The sequence below is a fragment of the Cupressus sempervirens genome, chromosome 5 (assembly GCF_028749045.1).
Source record: "Cupressus sempervirens isolate cs-2001-9-10 chromosome 5, ASM2874904v1, whole genome shotgun sequence".
Taxonomy (NCBI): Eukaryota; Viridiplantae; Streptophyta; class Pinopsida; order Cupressales; family Cupressaceae; genus Cupressus; species Cupressus sempervirens.
In genome coordinates this window covers 773,187,081-773,210,121 of record NC_143122.1, presented here as the reverse complement: position 1 = coordinate 773,210,121, position 23,041 = coordinate 773,187,081, and the positions used below count along the sequence as shown (strand labels likewise).

The 23,041-nt window shown below is 35.0% G+C and overlaps 1 pseudogene; it reads right to left on the bottom strand.

Annotated features, from left to right (window-relative positions):
* The window catches only part of LOC149558214 (disease resistance protein RPV1-like), a 31,504-nt pseudogene extending 12,722 nt beyond the window's left edge, over positions 1-18,782 (bottom strand).
* Positions 18,783-23,041: the final 4,259 nt, after the last annotated feature.

The following is a 23,041-nucleotide window of genomic DNA, read 5'->3' as shown; positions in this document are numbered from 1 at the left end:
TGATCTTCATTGTAGTTGTCCTTGCTGAGAAGTGACCACCATCAGAACCATCATGAAGCTCTTTGATCATTCTTTCAACTTGGTCTATGTCAATGCATCATAATAGGGCTCCATTAAAATCTTTCTTGAAAAGGATACCATCAACTATAACATAAGGAATTGATTGTAATCTATACTATCTCCTTTTAGTTCTATCTAATCCTTGAGGATATCCATTGCCTAATAAGAAATTCTTCATATCATCCATCCAATTCCTTGGGTCATCATTTCTTGTCTCTTGTTGTTCTATTAGTATCATAGAAACTTTTTCATCTAATTCCTAATATGATATCATCTATTTACAAAACCCTTTCCCTCTTACCAGCTTGGTGATCTAGATGTCAACATCATATTCCATTACTTTAGTAATCCAACCAGCTCTTTTCTCACTAATATCTTTGCTCAAAAGGAAATCATTCACACTCGCATGGGTACTAACAAATGAATTTTATTATGAGACAGAAGGTGTCTAAATTTCTTTAAAGCTCTAATGATTGCAAGGGCTTGCTTCTCTACATAGTTGTATTTGTCTTCATACTCTTTAAGCCCTTCACCAAAGAAGGCTATGGCATGCTTTTCATCTTTATCATTTGTTTGAGTCAAGACAACGGAAATGCTTGACTCACCGCCAAGGGCATAAAGGATGAAATCCTTTTCAAAATTTTGATTAATGAGAGTACAGGCTGAGGCTATGGCTACCTTGATCTCTTCAAAACTTTCCTTCCCTTCCTTGGTCCATGCAAAGACCATTATTTTCTTGAGAATAGCCATAAGGGGTTTTACCATGGTAGCAAGATTAGGGATAAATCGTCTCACAAAATTTACCCTACCAAGGAAACTTTGCAACCCTTTCTTATGTTTAGGAAGAGGGAGAGAAAGTATTGCTTTTGTTCTTTCTGGATCAATGGTTAAACCATCCTTAGATACAATGTGTCCTAATAATTTTCCTTGATTGGTAGCAAAGACACACTTGCTTGGTTTAAGGGATACCCCAAACTTTCTACACCTTAAGAACACCTGTCTCAAATGATCAAAATGATCTTCTACATTATTTGAATACACTATGATATCATCAAGGTAAACTAATACAAACTTTTAAATCACACTTTTGAAGGCCATCTCCATTGCCTTCTGAAATGTAGCACCTGCATTGGTTAGTCCAAATGGAATCTTACTATAAGCATAGGTAGCCCATTTGGTAGTAAATGTAGTCTTGCACCTATCAGACAGAAATGTCCCTTTACTAATTTTTTATGATATTTCTAGCCTCAAATCAGAACTTTAAAATCAAACAACCAATATTACAAAGATCTGCCAATTTCCCAATAAAACCCAAATCGGGTATGTCCAAATTAGTGCCAAAAACTTCACAACTTCACAAATTATTAATAAATCTGAAAATGGACATTTTTACAGAAATTTCAGAAGCATAAAAGCCTACAAAATGAAATTTCCAGATTTGTATAGCCTTTACACAACAGCTCACAAATGTAGGGCAAAACTATGCTCAATCAGGCTCCCGAAATTAACACAAAAATGCTCAGAAACACCACAAAACACTCATAAACTATCTCAGAAGTTTAATCATGACCCAATACATATATTTAGCTCTATTTTAACATCATAAAGTCTGAAATACAGTAGCAAACCAAACTGATATGAAACACTCAATTGAAAACCCAAACTCAAACCAAAAACAACCCCGAAAACACCCAAATCGGCACTATTCAGCACAAAGGCAAACTCTGTATGAGCATGCTCATGGAATGGCTTCAAACTCCCATCCTTAGCCTTCTTGGAAACCTACAAACTTCCATTCTTGGGTCTCCTTCTCCACAGGTTTGGCAGCCTCTGAAGAACAACAAGAAAATTAGCAAGAATCAAGATGTAGAATGAGCCCAAAATGCCTCCAAACCCCTTTTAAAGAGGGCATAACCCTAACTCACGTCCAAGAGGGGTTAATAAAATATAATTTAATAATAATTTTTATTTATTAGTCCATTGGTTTCCAAAGCTTAGCCTCTTTTTCCGAAATTTCACCTTTTTGGAGCCTGCCTGCCTTAACAAAGGTTTTTTTTTTTTAATTATTTGACTAGGGGACATGAAAAGTCCTCCCCTCCCAAATATTGCTTGTCCTCAAGCAATGAAGGTTGGAATTCTCAAGAATATGTGCTCCTTCCCAAGTTGCATCCTCTAGTGGTAATCCTTTCCATTTGACCAAATGCTCTATGATGCTCCTATTTCTCAACCTTTTCTCTCTTGTATCCAAAATCTCTTCTGGTATCAAAACTAATTTCCCTTCATCATCAAGAGGTGGTAATTCTGTAGATACTATGGTTTTCTTGCCTAGAACCTTCTTTAAGAAAGATACATGAAAAATATTATGTATTTTGCTGTTTGGTGGGAGCTCCAATTCATAAGCTACCTCTCCTACCTTCTTGATGATTTTATAAGGCCCATAGAACCTTGGCTTGAGTTTCTCTGCCCCACTTCTCTTCAAGGTGCTTTGCTTATATGGCTGCAACCTAACAAATACCAAATCTCCCACCTCAAAAGATCTTTCAATCCTTTTCCTGTCAGCATATATCTTTTGTTGGTTTTGTGCATGCTATAGATTATCCTTGAGGGACCTTATTATGTCTTGGCTTTGCTTGATGAAATCACTTGCTGCAGGTACTCTGCTATCGAAAAGTATTAGATCAACAAAGGAAAGGGCATCATAACCATAAAGAGCATGAAAAGGAGGCATACCAATAGACATGTGATGAGATGTATTGTAACAATACTCCCCTAGGTGTAACCATTTCACCCAAGCATGTTGTTGATTTGAAACATAGTTCCTCAAATATCCTTCTATCCATTTATTAACTATATCTATTTGTCCATCTGTTTGAGGGTGATAGCTAGTACTGGGGGTGAGTTCAGTTCCTGCCAAATGAAAGAGCTCCTTCCAAAAAGAGCTGAGGAATCTACTGTCCTGGTCACTAACAATGTTTCTAGGCAAACCATGTAATCTAAAAATTTCCTTGAAGAACAATTCGGCCACTTGTGATGCCTTGAAATCAGATGTGATAGGAAAGAAATGTGCATACTTAGTTAGTCTATCTACCACCACATATATGCAATCCTTACCTTGAACCTTGGGCAACCCAGTGATGAAATCCATGGAAATACTTTCCCATTTTTGTTCGAGAATAGGAAGTGGCTGCAACAACCCTGCAGGAAAATTTTGCTCACTCTTGCTTTGTTGGCATACCATACATTCCTTAATGTGTTTAAGGACATCCTCCTTCATACCCTTCCATGAAAACCACTCTCAAATTTTCCTGTATGTCTTGAAGTATCCCTGGTGACCAGCCAAAGGTGTGTCATGAAAGGCCCTCAATATCCTCTCCTTAATTTTTGACCCTGGCACTAAGAAGATCCTGTTCTTGTAATAAATCAATTCATCAACAACCTTGTACCTATTATCATCCACTAACTTATCCAAAATCTTGGTGGCAAATGAATCTTTAGCATACTCTAAAATTATGGAGACTTTCCAATTAGCAAAGATAGATGATAAGGAACACAAAGTGGGCTTTCTTGAGAGAGCATCAGCAACCACATTATTCTTTCCTTTCATGTATTCAATATCAAAATTATAAGCTTGCAATTTGCTTACCCATTTTTGTTGACGATCATTCAAATCCCTTTGGTTCAAGAAGAACCTGAGGCTATTATGGTCTATCTTTACAATGAATCTCCCACATACCAAATATTGTCTAAACTTATGAAGTGCATGCATGATTGCCAACATTTCCTTATCATAGATGGAGTACCCTTTCTCTGATTGATTTAATTTTTTACTCTCAAATACTATTGGATATCCCTTTTGATTTAGGACAGCCCCTATACCTTCTCTAGAAGCATCACATTCAACAACAAAAGGTAAAGAGAAATCTGGAATTGCAAGCACAGGGCATGAACTCATTACCTCCTTAAGCTTATCAAATGTTTTTTGTGCCTCTTCTATCCAAACAAAAGCTCCTTTCTTTGTCAAATCAGTCAAGGGGGCAGCAAGCTGAGAAAATCCCTTGGAAAATCTCCTATAGTAGCTACACAACCCGAAGAAACCTCTCAACTGTGTAAGATTAGTGGGTGGAGGCCAATCCAAAATTGCCTGGATTTTTTGTTGATCAACCTGTACTCCTTTAGAGCTTATAATATGTCCCAAATATAAGATCTCTGTCAAACCAAACTCACATTTAGATAGCTTAGCATAGAAGGATTGCTGCTCCAAGATTCCCAAAACAGTGTCTATGTGCTTTAGATGCTCTTCCCATGTTTTACTGTATATCAAGATATCATCAAAAAATACCAAAATTTTTTTTTGAAGATGTTAACTGAATACCTTATTCATACAAGACTGGAATGTTGCAGGTGCATTAGTGAGTCCAAATGGCAAACAAGAAATTCAAAGTGCCCATAGTGACATTTGAAAGCAGTCTTTTCCACATCTTCACTCCTCATTCGGATTTGATGGTAGCCTGATCTTAAGTCAATTTTTGAGAAGTATACAGCACCATGTAACTCATCAATGAGTTCATCTATGTGTGGTATGGGATACCTATTTTTTATGGTCTTCTTGTTTAGAGCCCTGTAGTCTATACACATTCTCATTGTACCATCCTTTTTCTTGACAAGTACCATAGATGATGCAAATGGACTAGAGCTAGGCCTTATGAATCCCATGTCCAGGAGTTCTTTAATAGTTTTTTCAATTTCTTCCTTATAACCTCTTGGATGGCGGTATGGGGTTGTTATAACTGGTTTGGCACCCTGTTCTAACTCTACAACATGCTCAAAACCTCTATCTGTTGGTAATCCTGGAGGCAAATCATTGAAAACTATACTATGCTTATCAAGAATATTTTGAATTTCAAAATGGAAATTACCTTGATTCTTTGGAGAGCTTGTTGGTTGGATTATGACTCCTGCTACCCATGTTACTTGTCCTCTTCGAAAAGTCCTCTCCATCCTCTTTGCAGAGACCGCCTTAGGTGCTCCATTCGATAACCCTCTCAATATGACTTCTTTTCTATTGGAATGAAATTTAAATTTCATAGTTTTATGGTTCATGTAATAGCCTCCGATAGAGTGCAACCATTGAACACCCAATACAAGATCTGTCTCCCCAATACCAACCACATAGAAGTCATCACATAACTCATAATCTCCTAAGGTCATCTTGAGTTGTTTCACCACCCGTGTGCAAGGCATAGTGAATCCATCAGCTATAGTAACATTGAATTCCTCAAAATCTTCTGCTTTAAGCCCTCTTTTCATGACAAATCCCTCATCAATAAAATTGTGAGTTGCCCCACTATCAAGAAGAACAGTCAACCTTTGCCCTGCTAGTATCCCTCGAATTCGAAAGGGATGGTATCTTGGGACTCCTGATAATGCTGCTAAAGTGCCATCCTTGCTGATTTCTTTTACTTTCTCTTCTTCTACCTCCTCCCTGGTATCATGAAATTCCTCATGCTCATCTGAATCAGATTCTGAAGCAACTTCAATATAGTGCACTTGACCTTTCCCCAAACATCTGTGTCCTGGAACCCATGGTTCTCTACAAGTAAAACAAAGCTTTTTCCTTCGTAATTCACTTCTAGTCTCTTCATCTACCTTCTTTTTTGCCACATTTGTCACATCTTTTGGTGGTAGTGTTGGGAAAGTCTTTTTCTGAAAATTTCCCTTATGTTGCCAAAGATTTGGGGGTTTTTGATTAGTGATTGATTTCATAGGAACGCAAGTTTCGAGTTGCAAGCTTCTTTTGATAGCTTCCTGTAAGGTTGAGGGTGAGAAAGCCTTAACCAAACCCTTAACAAAATCTTCTAAACCATCAAGGAAAAGATAAACAATCCTCTTTTCACTCATATTAGGTACCATAATAGCCACTTTTTGAAATTCTTCTATATACTCATTAACTGATTTGGTTTGCTTCAACTTTGACAATTCTTTAAAGTACTCTTCATCATCCTTGAGGTCAAATCTATCTATCACCCTTTGACTGAAATCTTCAAATGTAGTTACCTGATCGTGACCTTGAGTAGTCATTCCATGATACCACCAATCATAGGCTGCATCTTCCAAGTGTAGACTTGAAAATTGAATAGCATCACTCTCTTTCATGGGGTTAAGTGTGAAGAAAGTTTGTAATTTTTGTAGCCATGCTCTAGCTGAAATTTTATTTGTTCCATCAAAAGTAGGTGCTGTAAACTTGCTTATTTTATTTTTGAGCTCTCTTCCACTTGTGTCATGCTCCCTCCTGTTCTCTTTCTTGGGCATCAAAACGTTCATCATATCCACATATTCTCTAAAAGGAACTGAACTACGAAAGTCATCATCTAAGCCATTGTAAGTAGCTCTTAATGTAATCAAATTACCTGTAACCTCTTCCACTGGATTAATGGCTAGATTTGGTACTGATGGCTCATCTGCAGGCAAGAAAATAGATTTGGTTGATTTAGATGGTGTGGATCTCCCATTTCTTGGCTCCTCTGAAGTGCTCCCTTTCTCATTAATAGATGCAATTCCTTGTAATTTTTTTGTCAATATGCGCAAAGCCTCTCTAGTTTCCGCCAACCCATCCACTGTTTGCTTCTGAGTATTTTGGATGTCTTGGAAGAATTTTTTTGCCATCTCATCTGGATCAGCCATACTTTTTTCTTCCTTGAATTTTGTACTTTTGCTTTCAACTGGGGGTTTGATCAAAATTTCTTTATTCTTTTCTCGCTGCAAATATCTTTTTTCTCTTTCACTTAGTTGCATGCAATCATAAAATATGACATGCAAGATCTGGGTAGTTATCAAAACTTGACATGCAAGATCTGGGTAGTTGTTAAAACTGACATGCAACTTCTACAAACCCTCAGGCTGGCAAGATCACAGCTCTGATACCACTGAAATGTCCCTTTACTGATTTTTTATGATATTTCTAGCCTCAAATCAGAACTTTAAAATCAAACAACCAATATTACAAAGATCTGCCAATTTTCCAATAAAACCCAAATCGGGTATGTCCAAATTAGTGCCAAAAACTTAACAACTTCACAAATTATTAATAAATCTGAAAATGGACATTTTTACAGAAATTTCAGCAGAATAACAGCCTACAAAATGACATTTCTAGATTTGTATAGCCTTTACACAACAACTCACAAATGTAGGGCAAAACTATGCTCAATCGGGCTCTCGAAATTAACACAAAAATGCCCGAAAACACCACAAAACACTCATAAACTATCTCAGAAGTTTAATCACGACCCAATACATACATTTAGCTCTATTTCAACATAATAAAGTCTGAAATACAGAAGCAACCCAAACTGATATGAAACACTCCACTGAAAACCCAAACTCAAACCAAAAACAACCCCGAAAACACCCAAATCGGCACTATTCAGGACAAAGGCAAACTCTGTATGAGAATGCTCATGGAATGGCTTAAAACTCCCATCCTTAGTCTTCCTAGAAACCTTCAAACTCCCATTCTTGAGTCTCCTTCTCCACAGGTTTGGCAGCCTCTGAAGAACAACAAGAAAATTAGCAAGAATCAAGATGTAGAATGAGCCCAAAATGCCTCCAAACCCCTTTTAAAGAGGGCATAACCCTAACTCACGTCCAAGAGGGGTTAATAAAATATAATTTAATAATAATTTTTATTTATTAGTCCATTGGTTTCCAAAGATTAGCCTCTTTTTCCGAAATTTCACCTTTTTGGAGCCTGCCTGCCTTAACAAAGTTTTTTTTTTTTTAAATTATTTGAATAGGGGACATGACACAGACTCTTTGACCAACACTTGATTGTAGCTAGAAAATCCATCAAGAAATGAAAACCTCTTTGAACCACTAACCTTGGACAAAATTTTCTCCATGGAAGCGAGAGGATGGTGATCTTTAAGGGAAGCTTGGTTAAGGTCCTTAAAGTCCACACACAATCTAATTTCTCCATTCTTCTTCCTAATAGGGACAAGGTTTTCTACCCATGATGAGTGCTTGATGGGGAAAATTATATTGGCCTTAATAAATTTGGATAGCTCTTTTCTCATTAAGGGTTCAATTTTGGGATTCATTGGCCTCTATTTTTTTCTTACTAGTTTGACATTATCAATTAAATCTATGGTATGCTGAAACAACCTTGGGTCAAAACCCTTTAAATAATCATACATCCAGGAAAATACATCATTAAATTCTTGACATAGATGAATAAAACTTTCTTGCTCAATCTCATAACATACCTTCCCCATGTTTAAATATTTTCCATTAGCAACCCTTACTGGGGTATGATCATCTTCGTCAGTAGCTAGGTTCATGACTCTACCTCTTGCTTGGTCATTAGAATTGAAAACACTCTCTAAGGTAATGAGACCCTTAGGAAATTTCTCGAAACTAAGATTAATGATTTGATCACCATACTGATCCTACAATCTCGACTAGTTTCCATCTAAAAATTTTGCTTCGTTCTGCAAGAAGCTTACGATTTGTTCATCAGATTCAAACACTTGCTAATGGATGTTTTTGTCAGGGATGGCAAGCCTTACTACCATTTTGATTTGTTGCTTCTTATTCTCCTCAAGATTCCCCAGCACATCATGAGATGCACCTATTGCTACAAGTCTATCAACATATCTATTTTCTTTTCTAAGGATGCTTTGAATATTAAATGCATCAAAACCCTCAAGAAAATCCCATACCCTATGTTTATAAGACTTGAGCAAACTGTTTTTGGTGATATTCTGATTTCTCACTTGATTAACCACCAACTCACTATCTCCATATACACTTGTGGCTTGAATTCCTCTTTTCTAAGCAAGTAGGATACCCTGAATCAAGTATTCATACTCGGACACATTATTAGTACAACTAAACAGGAGCCTAAAGGAGAAGTAGTACCTTACTTATGCAGGAGAAATCAAGATCACACCAGCCCCTAATCCATTCTTATTCCATGATCCATCAAAGTACATACTCCATATCTCACTCACATCTTCTTTAGTCTCCACAAGATTGGGAACTAGAGCATCCTTCTCTAATATACAATATATACTGAGGCCTGTCTCAAGGGTTTCTAACATAGAATCAAATTGATATGCATTAGCCCATTCATCTAAGAGAAAATCAAGTATCTCTGCTAGGGAAGTAGTAGGCTCATTCACTATGTCATTCTCATCCATTTCTAGGATAGTGCAATTCATGTTGATGATATTAGGGTTGTAGGGTTCAGTATGTTAGAGGGCTAGAGGCTCTACTCTGATTAAAGCTTTGGTCCTATATCTTGTTCTAAAAGACATATATGACCAATTAGAAGATATGTAACCACCTATTTGGGTAGTGAAGTCTCTTGACAGATAGATGGCAAAATGTGGCTTGACTTTAGCAATGGATATATCTTCAGTTACAGTACAACCAAGGCATGCATGCAGGGCCATTTCCACATTCCTAAGGATCCCTACAGTCTTGACAATACTACCATCCAACTATAATACATCTCTAACAATGGGCTCATATTTCATTTCCAAAGCATCAGCAACACACCTAGGCATCACTGAACTACTAGCCCCTAAATAAATCATGCAATTGTGGACTAGTTTACCCCCTATAATTAGAGAAACAAAAAATGGAGGGGGTCTAAACTTTTTACTTGTTTCTACCTCCTTTGATGGCTGTACTAGGCTTGTGGCACTTTCCATGCTAGGTGGCTAATCCTTTGGTTCAATACTTTCCAAATCTTGTTGCAGCAACCTCTTTTGCATGGGTATAGTAACAACAACATCACACATGGAAATATTCACATTTTTCTTCTTCATTTTTTCTACCAAATTGAATGGCACATTAGGTACTTTGGTATAAGCCTTGGGAGCTACATTTGTAGGAGGTTGAGATGGAACAACTTGAGGATCACTTACATCCTTTTTGCCATTATTTTGCCTTTGTTTCTAAAAGGTATTTGATTGATCATTTATTTCTTGTTCATGAGCTATCACATTTAAAGTTGAGGCATTATTGGGAGGAGGGGTAGCATCCTCAATAGCTCTTCTTTTGCTCCTAGTGTTGTGAGCAATGGAATCCTAGTTTACATTACAATGTTCCTCTACTTGATGATTCATAAAGGAGCAATCAGCTTGTCCTTGCATAAATGAGGCATCTTTAAATTGGTCCTCCTTGTATGATTGTCCTATTGCAGGCTCTTGGATGGTCTAAGCAAAATAAGATTCAGCATTCTAACACATGAAACGGGCATAGGAGTAGTTATAGGAGGGGCAAAAATCTTGATCTTGGGCCATGTTGTTTTGAGGAACTATGGCCCTACTTTGGTTTACATTTGAGGTTGAAGCATGGCTATTTTGCCTATTCTGATCAAAAGAATTGTTCCCATGATTATGATTTGGAGGCCTACCACTGTTCATAGTTTGATATTGCAATTGATGAGCCTTACTACCTTGAGTGTTTTTTCTCTCTAAAGTCACCACCTTGTTGCTCACTTTTTGTATCACAGAGAAGCTATCCTCTAGCTTCTTCTCTTGGCCCTACAATCTTTTATTTATGTTCTCTATGTTCAGCATCATAGATTGCATCATCTCCTTGATTTCATCTATTCCATTTGAAGATGTGGAAGCTTGAGTGACTAGATTAAGGGATTGTGATGTGGAAGTTGTGGGAAGAGGAACCATTGCTAGTTGGTGATTTGGAATGTTAGGGAAGAAAGGCATAGGAGGCCTTGGAGCTAGCTTACCTCCTTGTATTATGATGTTTTCTGACTTTATTGCTATGTCATAAACATTAGGCAAGGTATCTTCTACCATAGTTTGGATTGTAGTGGCAATGTCACTATTAAAAGGTTCGAGGTAATGCAAGAAGGCATTACCAGGGGTAGGCTTTACTGAAGTAAGTATTCTATCCCATGTCTTTTGAAATCTATAGTTGAAATCAGTCATACATTCATGGTGGGCTCTTTTTATAGTAGTCAACTATTCTAAAAGTGACAAATGGTCACTTTTGTCCTCAAAGTGTTTGCATAGTCCTACTCCTAATCCATCCCAATCTGCTATAGAACCATGAGCCAATCCTCTATACCATTGTAGTGCTTTTCCTTTCAAGGATGAGGCTAGAAGCCTAACTGCAACATCATCTTCTGTAATACCATGGATATTGTAGGATATTTGCAAATTCTTGAATGTGTTCTATGAGAGAGATGGAAGTTTCACCAATAAATTTTGGTATACTTTTGAGTGCAGCTATTGATATGTCATGTCTTTGGGCCAATAAAAGAGGGCTTCTATAATTAAAGGTGGCAAAAGCATGAGATTTAGGCTGCACCATATAGAAAAGTGATCTATTGATATGTGATGATGGCAATCTAGGCTGAGATCTAATAGTAGGAGGAGTAGAGATGGATCTTGTAGGTGTATTTGTTACTATTGCACTCCTAACTAGTGATAAAGATACTCTAGTCTTCCTTCTTCTAGGATTTGAAAATGAAAGCTCTTGGTACTAAAATTTACCTCTAGAAGATGCCTTTGTTTCAACTTTGGGCATGAATTACTACAACTTTGGTCTGGAACCACCCTGATGTCCTGAAGCTTAGAGTCACCAAGTACTTGAAGAATGAATCCCTTGAAGGCTTGAACACCGAAGCTAGTACTATCTCCTCAGTATTAATCTTGAAATCCTCCTTTTGACACCAGTAGACTTGAAATTTTTTGAATAAAGTCCCACCAGGCATGCCCAAAACTATTGTCACAAAATTTTGCACCCTTGTCCAAAGATTTTACCTAAGGACAACCTTGTGAAACATGGAAACAACCTCCAAGCTGTGGGACTTGAACTATGAGGTTGAGTCTCCATAGAAGGCCGACTTCCTTTACTATCAGAGTGCACCTAACTACTATTGGAGAGGAAAAGGGAGAAGGAATGCATAGAAGAAAATCTACCTATTCTAATCTAAGGGGGGTGATGCACCAAAAATAGAGTGTTCAAACCAATCTCTACCCATACATGCACTATTGAACCATCATGACACCAAAAGATATACACATCCAAACTTGTTTTAATCTAACAATCACATGTAGATCAGAAAAACCCAAATGAATGACACAAGGAAAGAGAGGATTCACTTATATACCATTCATAGGCCAAAAGAGATACAGTCATGCAAGATTGCAGATATCTACAATACACCAATGAGTGGAAAATAGTTCTTACACTTCACGTCAATGGTTGAAGAAGATAAGAATGTCATATAATTCAGAGGAAAAGGGGATTTAAAGTGAAATTGTAGAGCAATATTAGAGAAAATAGAGTAGAGTCGACCTCAAAAAAATCTATAAAAATTGCCTTTATAGCTTAGGCATAACTGAGATATTTTCTAACTGAAGTTACTCCACAACCACTACCATTAAGTCTTGATAAAGACCTAGAAAAAATCTGATCTAGGTAATGAAATTTGATATTTCTTTGAAACAAGGCCCTGATAGAAATGATGCCATTAAACCATTCTGACCAAGTAGATGGATAAACTGGGGTGGTGGATTGTTCTCCTAGGTTCAGCATTCATTTGAGAGTGGTTGGAATTGATCGTGAGGATCAAATCATGAAAGAAAACTTGATTTCCTTCGTTTCTAGTTCATCAGTCAACAAAGTTAGTAGGTCAACAAGTCCTATAACCAAAATGAGCCATGTGGGCCAATAGTCTTTTATTTTTTTGTTACCTCGCAAGGTCTCCCTGAGTTTGACCACCAAACCAAGTAACTGTGCCACCTTTTCAAAACCCTGATCGTGGTGGTCTCCCAACTGCTAGCCTTAACTGTGCTACCTTTCTGTTAATTTCCTTAGCCAAGCCCATTGGGACATGTGTCCTTCAAGCACTTTCCTGCATTGTTTAATTTCCTCGTAACTCCAGAATGCGAGAAAATGTCGACCATTGATCCCCATGAGATCAACAATCATGAAAGATCTTATTATACTGCACTTGCCCATACAATTTATAGGCTCATGAACCACTTAGCACATCCTATCATCCAACTGGCACCACCTTGGTGACGCACATAAGAAACATGTCCCATAGAGACACACAGTAGTGAGGTGCTTGCCCGCATTCCTTAATATCCTTGCATCTTCATAATGCGGGGAAGTGCCAGCCCTTGATCTATTTGCATTGGACGGTGGAAGGTACAACTGAGAATATGTGACATTTTTGTAACTTTTATTCCTTTGGGCTGGCAAGGACACATGGTGATCTAGCGCTTGCCTGCATTGCCAGGAAGTTTGACAAAACACAGAATGCGAGAAAGTGAGTGCCAATCAAATTGCCAGCTCACCTCTGCCACCTTGTCCACTTGTCTGCGAAAGCGTATTCAAAGGGCTAGACCCATGAAACCATGTGGTAGAAAAGCACTTGCCCGCATTATGTAAAGATAGTGTATTTTGAGAATGCGAGAAAGCACCCATCGTAGATCATGAAAGATCTGATGGCAGGGAAAGTTGCGGGCCAGCAAAAATAAACTTAGGGAATATATGGGATACAATAAGGTTTTTTACTCATTTTTATTTTTTATTATTTTGTTTCTCCATGGCATTTAAATAATATAAAAGTGGGGAGAGAGCGTTGGGTGGCCTTAGGTATTTGAATTCAAATTTTTGGCGTGAGGAAAAAAATAGGTAACATTTATGTGTATAATTTCTATGGAACAATGTTCTAAGGATTGTCCTTCCTAACATTTTATTTGAATCATTCCTATTTGGCCAACCACAAACATTCAGTCATGCATGGCACTAGTCCAACCCAAATGGTAAGGTGTACTCTGCCTCTGCAAAATAGGGATTACACAATCAACCTTAGAGGTGGGAATTTTCCAATCCGTCCTCACATTTCAAGAAAAATTATCCTATTTTAATATTTGTTTTAAACTATTATAGGGTGTGATAGACTATACAAAACTAAAAATATATAGAGAATTTTTAAAAATATAGATCTAATATTGTGACCTAGAATCTATTTATGCAAATGGTATTTTTTTAATTAAATGCCCTAATTAAAATGAGAAATTTATTACCTATTTGAGATGGCCTAGATATAGATTTCTTAGCTAGAATTGTTGATGCAGCTTAGGGCAAGATTGATTAGCTGTCTTTTCAATAATATCTCCTCCCCAGAATAACTCTACATAAAAGCGGTTTGAGAAGCGCCAGCAAGGTAAGGGTATAAACCCTAGTGCTCTGATTTGAGATCATTTTTCAATCCATGACTCCTTCTTTTTCTCAATGTTGTTGTTCTAGTTTGAATCAAGGGCATGGATATCCAACATCAATGACAATAATTAGGCGTAAAATACTAAAGAGGGATATCCAACTAGTCCCATGAATATTTTAGCTACAATAATAGAATGAAATTAAAAGCAATGAAAAAGGAAATACAATTAAGGGCTTTCTTTATCTTCCATAACCCAGATAATAAAATAGAGCAAGGGATTGAGCACTATTCAAAATTACCCACATTAAAAAAACAAAATAAAACATATTATTGGCATGCTAGTATTTTGAATGCAAAATTTATTACCTATTTGCAGTGTAGATCTAGATTTCTCTTCAACCCAATTGAAGAGTTTGCAAGTGGAACTGAGATGGCTAGGGCATAGAAAATCTAAAATATAAAGGTGGAACCAAGACGGCTAGGGCATAGAAAATCTAAAATATAAATGTTTTTGCTCAATATAAAATCTAAAATATGGAGTACTTCCTACATATACCCTAATCAAAATACCTAATTAAACCAATCCAACCGTTGATAATTGCATTTCCATGATTTTATAGTAGGTGACGGATTGTTTTAGCAAAGAAAAGCATAAGTTGTTCATGGCAGACGATGAGTTGAGTGCCAAAACAGGAATCCAAAATGAAAAGCTATCACTAAGAAAACTGAGGGAGTGAAAAGTTATCTTTAAGGGTCTGTTTGGTTCCTCGAAAATGACAAGAATTGGCTTTTTCAAAATTTGGATTTAAAATTTTTTGCGTTTGTTTCAAAATTGGAAAAATGGAATTAGCATACCTGACTTCCAATTTTGCCTCAAAACTAGGTTTTCCAACTTCCTACTAGCAAGTGGGAATTAAAAATTAAAACCTGGTTATGTTTTTTAAGGAGGGTAAAAATAATAGATTGATCTGCCTTTTGAAATTTGCCTTCAACTCCAAGCTTACGCGTAAAAATGTTTCTTCACATGTATCTTCTGAGTGAAACAAATGGTTTAAGTAAAATCTCAAAAATCAGAATGAAAATTTGCAAAACCTTGATTTGGCTAAACCAAGATTTGTAGAAATCCTAGTTTTTTAAATTCCACGAACGAAATAGACCAAATTGATATTAGATTTTGTCTTAACTTTAGTTAACTAACGGTTGAAAATATATTTTAAATATAAAACTTCTAATTAAGGAAAAATTAAAATATCATCTAAAATTAATGTCTTTAACCACTCTATCGTGTAATAGTGTAGAAACATTAGAAGTGATAGAATTCTCGAAGTTTTTCATAAGAGAGCTTTAAAATTCTAATCATCTAGGTAGTGAATGATTGTTCTTTTCAAAACATTTTACATCTAATGGTTCAAAAGATTGCAGGGCAATTGCAACTACAACACTATTTCACTTGCCTTGTCAAACCTTTCAAACCGTTGTTTCCTCCACTCACGTTGTATCATTCAAATTCACGAATATAACATTGATATTTTGCCTCACAAGGAGTGATACAGATCAAAGCATGTATCGTAGAGAAGAATCTCGAGTCCCCAAGAAATTATTTTTTCCACATTTAGATTAATGAATTCACACTATAGGGAGTTTGGCTTGCAAATCTATATCACAAACAATAAATATCTTGGCTAAGCCAAATTTGTTGTAAATTAAAATACAACAAACATGTTCTAAAATTAATCTCTTATGTACAACTGCTCCAGTAAGGATAGTGAAATGAGAATTGGAATATTTGCACGTACACACTTGCTCTGCTTTGTCCTATTGCATTTATCAAGGCAAGGGTAAGATAAGGTAAGGTGGTTTTATAGTCCACGACACTATGCCATAGTTTTTGGGTTTACATATGCTGACAGTGATATGGGACTTCCTCGTACTCCTTTTTGAGAGGCGCTTGGTGCTACAAACGAGGCGTACATACCCTACCCCCCAATGGGATTTGAACTTGTGACCTCTCTTTCAAGAGTACACATTTTTCTTTCGTTGATGGGTAAGTTCGCTTTTATTAGTCAATGATTATTGATGAGATGATTTTCTTTCATCTTAGAATCCCATTGGAAGGGAATTTGCTCTCTAAAATGAGTGGGAATCCCATAAAGGAATACAACCCCATGGATGAAGAGGTGGAGGATTGAAGAAAGGATCTCACATGCCTTTTAGGAACTATAAGAGGTTATAGATAGATCCAAATATTTTTCTATTATGGTTTGATGGATAATAGCTTTGTTATTTTTTTGTTTGTTATTTTTTTGTTTTTCATTTTTTTTAGTATTTTTTAATTAAAGATGATTATGGATATTAATTCTATTATCAACAAACAATGGATCTTAGCTACTAGTTTTACAAAGTTCTTGTTTCATTGAAGAACAATGGTATGGTTAATTTCTATAGTGATATGAGTATTAAATGTCTTGGTATAAATACATTGGTGAAGGATTTTGATTATTTTTTAAAGCAATGGTTGGTTCTACTTCAAAGTGTCATGGCTTGTTGTACTTTGATTTGATGTTGTAAGGTGACCTCTTGTCTTTAGTTTTAGTCATTTTTACTAAACATGTGGTATACTATATTTATTTAAAAAATTCATAAAAATATGTATTTGAGGAATATAAATGAGAAGGTAATGACACATATTTAATAGCTCTTGATTCAAATTAAGATTCCCTTATGTGTAAAAATCCCCTCCTCAAACAAATGAACTTTAAATTAAAACATAGAATAAATTTGAACTATTGGCAAAAGTTTCTCTATAGATTGATTATGTTTTCAAGAAATTTTCAGCCTTTTCTTCTTATTGAAATCCCATAAAAAATAGAAATAAATTGACCAGGGTATTTGTAGATGACTTAAGTATCACAAACTAAGGTTTGATTCTTAGGCCAAAAGTGATAAATAGTCAAAGTTGACTTACTTATCCAAGCGTAATATTTTCTTTAGTATGTGATGTTTAAGGGTAGCTAGGTATTTATAGCACATCCAATCCAATTTTTTAATTTCGTGTCACATATAGGAACAAACATAAAATTGGAAAATTTTGTACCGCTTTTCCTTAACATACAATACATGAAATTTTCCTTTCTAGCTTATTCATCATTTACTTTCAAGGATCAAGGTTCAAATATTTGCAAGGGCTTTTAATTTTATTAGTGTGCTTGAAGTTACAAGCGCAAGCATAGAGGAAGAGCAAAGAGGGGAATCTTTGAAATGCCAAAAATAAACTAATACATGAATAAAATAGGAATAGCTCACATGAAGAAAAAAAAAGGAACAAAAATTTACGTATGGACAAATAGAAAGGAACCAAAAGGTTACTGTAATAGAAACATTAGAAGTGACAAAATTCTAAAAGTTTTCCATAAGAGGGCTTCAAAATTCTGATCATCTAGGTAGTGAATGCTTGTTCTTTTCAAAACATTTTAAATCTAATGGTTCCCAAGATTTCTTAGTCTAGTTTAGCTTTAAAAATTAAGAAAAATAGTGGTCTCATGGAAAAAAACAACTCTCTTGTACAATGCGCATAAAGAAACAAGTGAAAAATCAAATTTTCTTTCAAATAATTTTTTAAGAAAAATCTTAAATTTAATATTTTGACAAATGTTAGAAAATATATTAGAACAATTTCTATTGTCAATCCTTTTTCACCTCCTCCTGAAAACTGAAAACTATTTTAATAAAGAAATTCCAAATAATCTTTTAACTAAACAAAACTTAATTCATAAGAACACCCTCTTTCTCAAAATTAGAGCTTACGCCCCTTAACCCTTACCTAAGTTATAATCTTATTTTGGACAGATAATTGATTAATGATTAAGGATACTCTAAACAAACAAATTATTCCACAAACAAAATGTTCCCCTTTGTTGTTTTTATAGTGGGTAATTGAGAAGAGGGAAGCAAAAAATTTACCCTAATTCATCTGCCCTTGTCCACCTAGAAAGAGAAGATATTTGATGACGAGTATTCTTCCATTCCTCGATAGTTTTCTCGTCCTGTCGATCTGAGTGACTCTAATGTTTCTTGAATGCCCCTTCGAATAGACCTCCCTTTCTCCGGGGATAGCGAACATCAGAGGGCTCCACATCATAGAAGAGAGGAATGATAAAAACATTACATGGACACATCTGGAACTTCTTCAGACACCATGTTGATTCTGCATAGTTATTGGAAAATATTGGTATGAATATATCGCTTGTTTGAATGGCTATTTTCAAGCTGGACTCAATTTCTTTCCCTTTCGCCAATTCTTCGCTGTCGAGGAAACCCTAAGTCCCGTTCCAGAGAGAGCTTCGTAAAGATGGTCGACAAAAGTTGTTCTCACATGTTTTCCCCGAAAGCTGAGAAACACATTACATTTGTTGTTGACATCGAAGGGGATTTTGATGGCGGGAGGCTGATACTGATGAAACTCCTCATTCAGATCGCAGAGGATTTTGGTGGTGGAAACAGAAATCTCCATGACAGATTCGGCCAGAGAGCGGAAGTTTTTTGTGGACCAAATGGAGATAAACTTCAAAGTAGATAAGATGGAGAAAACCGAGTGCCGCGTAGAAAGTTGTTATTTTCAAGATAGCTATTAACTATTAATTATACAATATAATAGTACAAATATTCTGCATAAGTCTGAATGGACCAAGAAGTAGGAAGTTGTTATTTTCAAGATAGCAACCATGTTGTTCCCACAGGGAAAGAAATTAAATTATATCATTTCATAGCTACACAGAAACAGTAGGGTCTCAGAGAGCGCTACATTTCTGTCGTGTTTAATAAATAAATGCATTTGAACAACATAAGATAATGTAACAGTGTAACCAGTCTGAAGATCAGATTAGGTAGCCTTAATAGATAATCTATAATTTGACTTCATTATTAAGTCACCGTATAATAAAGGGCAAGTAATTGTTCTACAATGAATCAGAAATGTGAGACCCGCTACTACATTTGCTATGTTCATCGGCATTGGTCTTATTATATACATCTCCATGCAGCTAATTTAAAGAATCGCGATCTCATTGGTCTTATTATATACACCTGTTGAAAAATTTAACAAGTCTCAACATTTGTTCTCTAAATCTAAGATTGTAAATATAGCATAGCTGTCAGCATAGAGTTAACAGTAACAAATATTAACAGTAATATCAAATCAAATAATATATCTAAAAATAACAAAATACACAGTTGTCAGAATTATTTAATTTGAAAAACCTATAGACAAAATATAGATCTTAAAGTTAAATTTCTTTCATCAATAATTTCAAAACTCTGTAAATGAGTGACAGTTTTGTCAATGTTAAAATCTAGAACTCTCAGTATTACTTAATAATGCAATTCATTACATTAGTGATCACTGACCACTTGCTTAAATTGAAAGCCCAAAAATAGCCATGAGAGAACAAGTTCATCAAATTGTAAGCGTATATCTTTTGCCTTTCCGGCCTCTGTCTTAAACTGAAAACCTCTTTGAAGTTCCATCAGAAGGATTATATGCCAAGGCAGAATTAAACACAGTAGTTTTTTAATCTAAACAAATCACCTACTTGCTCCTACACTTATTAACTATTACACTTGTTAACTCTTCTCACTCTCAGAAACAGAAGCCAAATGTCCATATATATTTTTGTAAACATAGATATTTGATAATTCTCCAAAATTCTATATCTATATATATTCTCATAAACAAAAGTATTTGATAATTGCAGAAAATTCTATGACCGTGTATATATTCTCATGAATAATGTTATTTGATAATTATGGAAAATTCTATGTCTATATATATTTTCATAATTGATTGGGGAAAATTCTATTCAGTTCAATTATTTGATAATTTTGGAAAATTCTATCAAATGTAATAGCTTTTTGATGATTGTGAAAATTCTAGTTAATGTTGAAGTTATTTCCATAGGCCAAAATATTTGTAGGTATTAAACATAGCTTAGAGTGATTTCTACTATAATGTGGATTCTTTGAAACATAATGTATCTAAGGTATTGTAAGCAATGAAAGTGTTTTATTAGCTATTTATTTTAGATAATTTATTGAAATATTTGACTCTATAAAATAAAAGAATCCCTTTGGACATGGTATATTGAAGTTACAATTTTTTAAAGGAGTTAATAAGATGATTATATGGAGTTGAAGTCTATGTAGGACAAAATATTTAGTAATCGTCTAAGCTAACTTCACATGCCTAATCACATAGAGCTCCTAATCTATAAGTTGGATTTTGATTTTTTACTATACCTCAATGAATGGAGAGCTTAAAGCTAAAGTTTGAACTTTTGGGTATTCAAATATATCTTGTATGGATTGTGGAGCGCAAAGTGGTCAACATTATTATTTCAAAATGCTACCCCTATGTTCGTGCACCAATATTTGCTTACTAAAAGACAATTAGTAGTCTTTAAGAAATGCCCCAATATTGGTGCACAAATTGGGCAATAACTCACCAAAAGCTTAAAAAGGACTATTAGTACATGTGTTTACATTTTTGGGGGCTCTTAATTGAGGATGACTGTAACAAAACTATCACAGTTATTGTACTAGATCTCTTTCAAGAGTTGGAAAAAATTAACCCCTTCCTAGATTGAAACCTCTTTCCTAGACCCAATAAAAATACCTATGCTATTATAGGTGCTTCAATCTTTCAAAGCCATAAAATGATTTTAATGGAATAGAAAGATAAATTAGAAAACTTAAAAGGAGGGAAAATAAAATAAAGGGTGTCATTTTTTTTCAATAAACAATTGTTGCACATTTTCAACTCCCTATTTTTCAAAACTTACTTTTGGATTTCAAGTCATTGTTTTAAAATAGGAAAGGTTCCAATTTTACTTTTCTCATAAGCAACTAACCTCATACGACATTTGTATTTATACATTGTTAAACACATTTTGTAGTTAAAACAATACTTAGTAGTTTTGTTTTATCTTACTCTTTTTGGTTTGTCTAGCCAAGGTAAGAAATACAAGTTGGAGTATTGTCTCTTCTAGCTAATTCTCTCCAAACAATGGTTTCTAGGATAAATTCTTATTTCAATTTTGGTGCAACTTGACTATTCTTACTAAAAGAGAGGTTAAATTAATTAAGAAAAGAAAAGATACAAAAGAGAGAGATCAACAAGAAGTTCAATCCCAATCAAAAAAGTCATCAAATCCACGAGATAATTCAGGGGTAATTGCCCTCTATTTGATATAGTCCGATCTAGCACACTATCAAAAGCTTATTTAGCCAAGCAATCCACAACTCCATTCCACTCCTAAGGGATGTAACTAAAACAAACCAACTCTAGAGTTCTACAAAAGAGAAGACTATGATTTAAAACTCAAGCCAGGGGCCAATTAACATCATCAAGTGACTACAAAGTAAGAAAGTTCGCAACCACTTGGGAGTCAGATTCACAAATAATCCAATGCCATCCCCTCAAACAACATTGCTCCACAACATGTAAGATGAACAACACCTCCATAATATTGTTACTATGACAACCTAGGTTATGTACAAAGAAAAGAAATTAGACATCACTAGAACTACAAAGAATCACTCCCCCAATGCTAGTGGGATCTAGAATCTCCCAGGAAGACCATCAATGTTAACTTTAAGAACTCCAGGTGGAGGAGGAGTCCAATGCCCCTCGCGATTCACCCAACTCTTCATCTTCTTCCTATGATGTTTGTGAAGACCATGGAACCATTGACTTGTAGCCCATTAGACCCCTCCCTGAAGATGAAAATCGAGGTGATTGTAGACGATAAGGTCACTAGGACCAATACCCCCATCTAACACACACCATAAATTGTTTCAAGTAGAGAGTGGAATTTTTTTTATTAGACTTGCATAGCTCCGATCTAGATTATCATGTCCCCTAATTATGACAATATGGGTCAAAAAATAAATGTAATAAAATACTTATAATAATTATTTTAATAAATATATAAACGATTGTATATAATAATAATGATTACATACTGAGTTATTGAAGTAAATAATGATATAATTAAAATCATATTAAATATGATGCACAATATATTACATAATAACAATGTAATGTATAATGAAATAATATTCAATTCTATAATATATAATTTACATAATAGGTATATTAAAATTTAAATATATAGATTGAAGATTAAAAAAATTACATATATTCATAATCTAAATATTAATTAAATATTATTATTAATAGTAAATAATAATTAAAATACTAATATTAATAAACAAATATAACAAATTAAATGAAAGGACACACCCCATCTCTAAATAAGATATATAATAATATTACACACCAAAAAATGGGATCATCAAGGAAAGAAATGGGCAAAACCTGAAAAGATTAGGTAATAGCATACAAGGATCATTACAAATGATATTAGAGCATGATCTTGCCATCTTGTGAAGGAAGATTTAACCTCAGTTATCATTAAATGGTTGATTTTGAAGAATGCAACATTATAGAATTTAGACGAGAAGATTAAATACATTATTATGTGGATTTCTATCAATCCCAGTACAGTTCACAATCATCATGGTTGTTTACAATCATTATGACTATTACGTAATTTATGATCACCAATTTAATTTTTGCTGGTGATTTCCCATGAACTACATTCGACAGTATATTTATTGTACATTGCACCTATGCTTATCTCTATATTTTTCAAAATGCCAAACAAAGAATGAATATTGCGATAGAAGATATTGGGTATTGGCCAAATCAAAGAT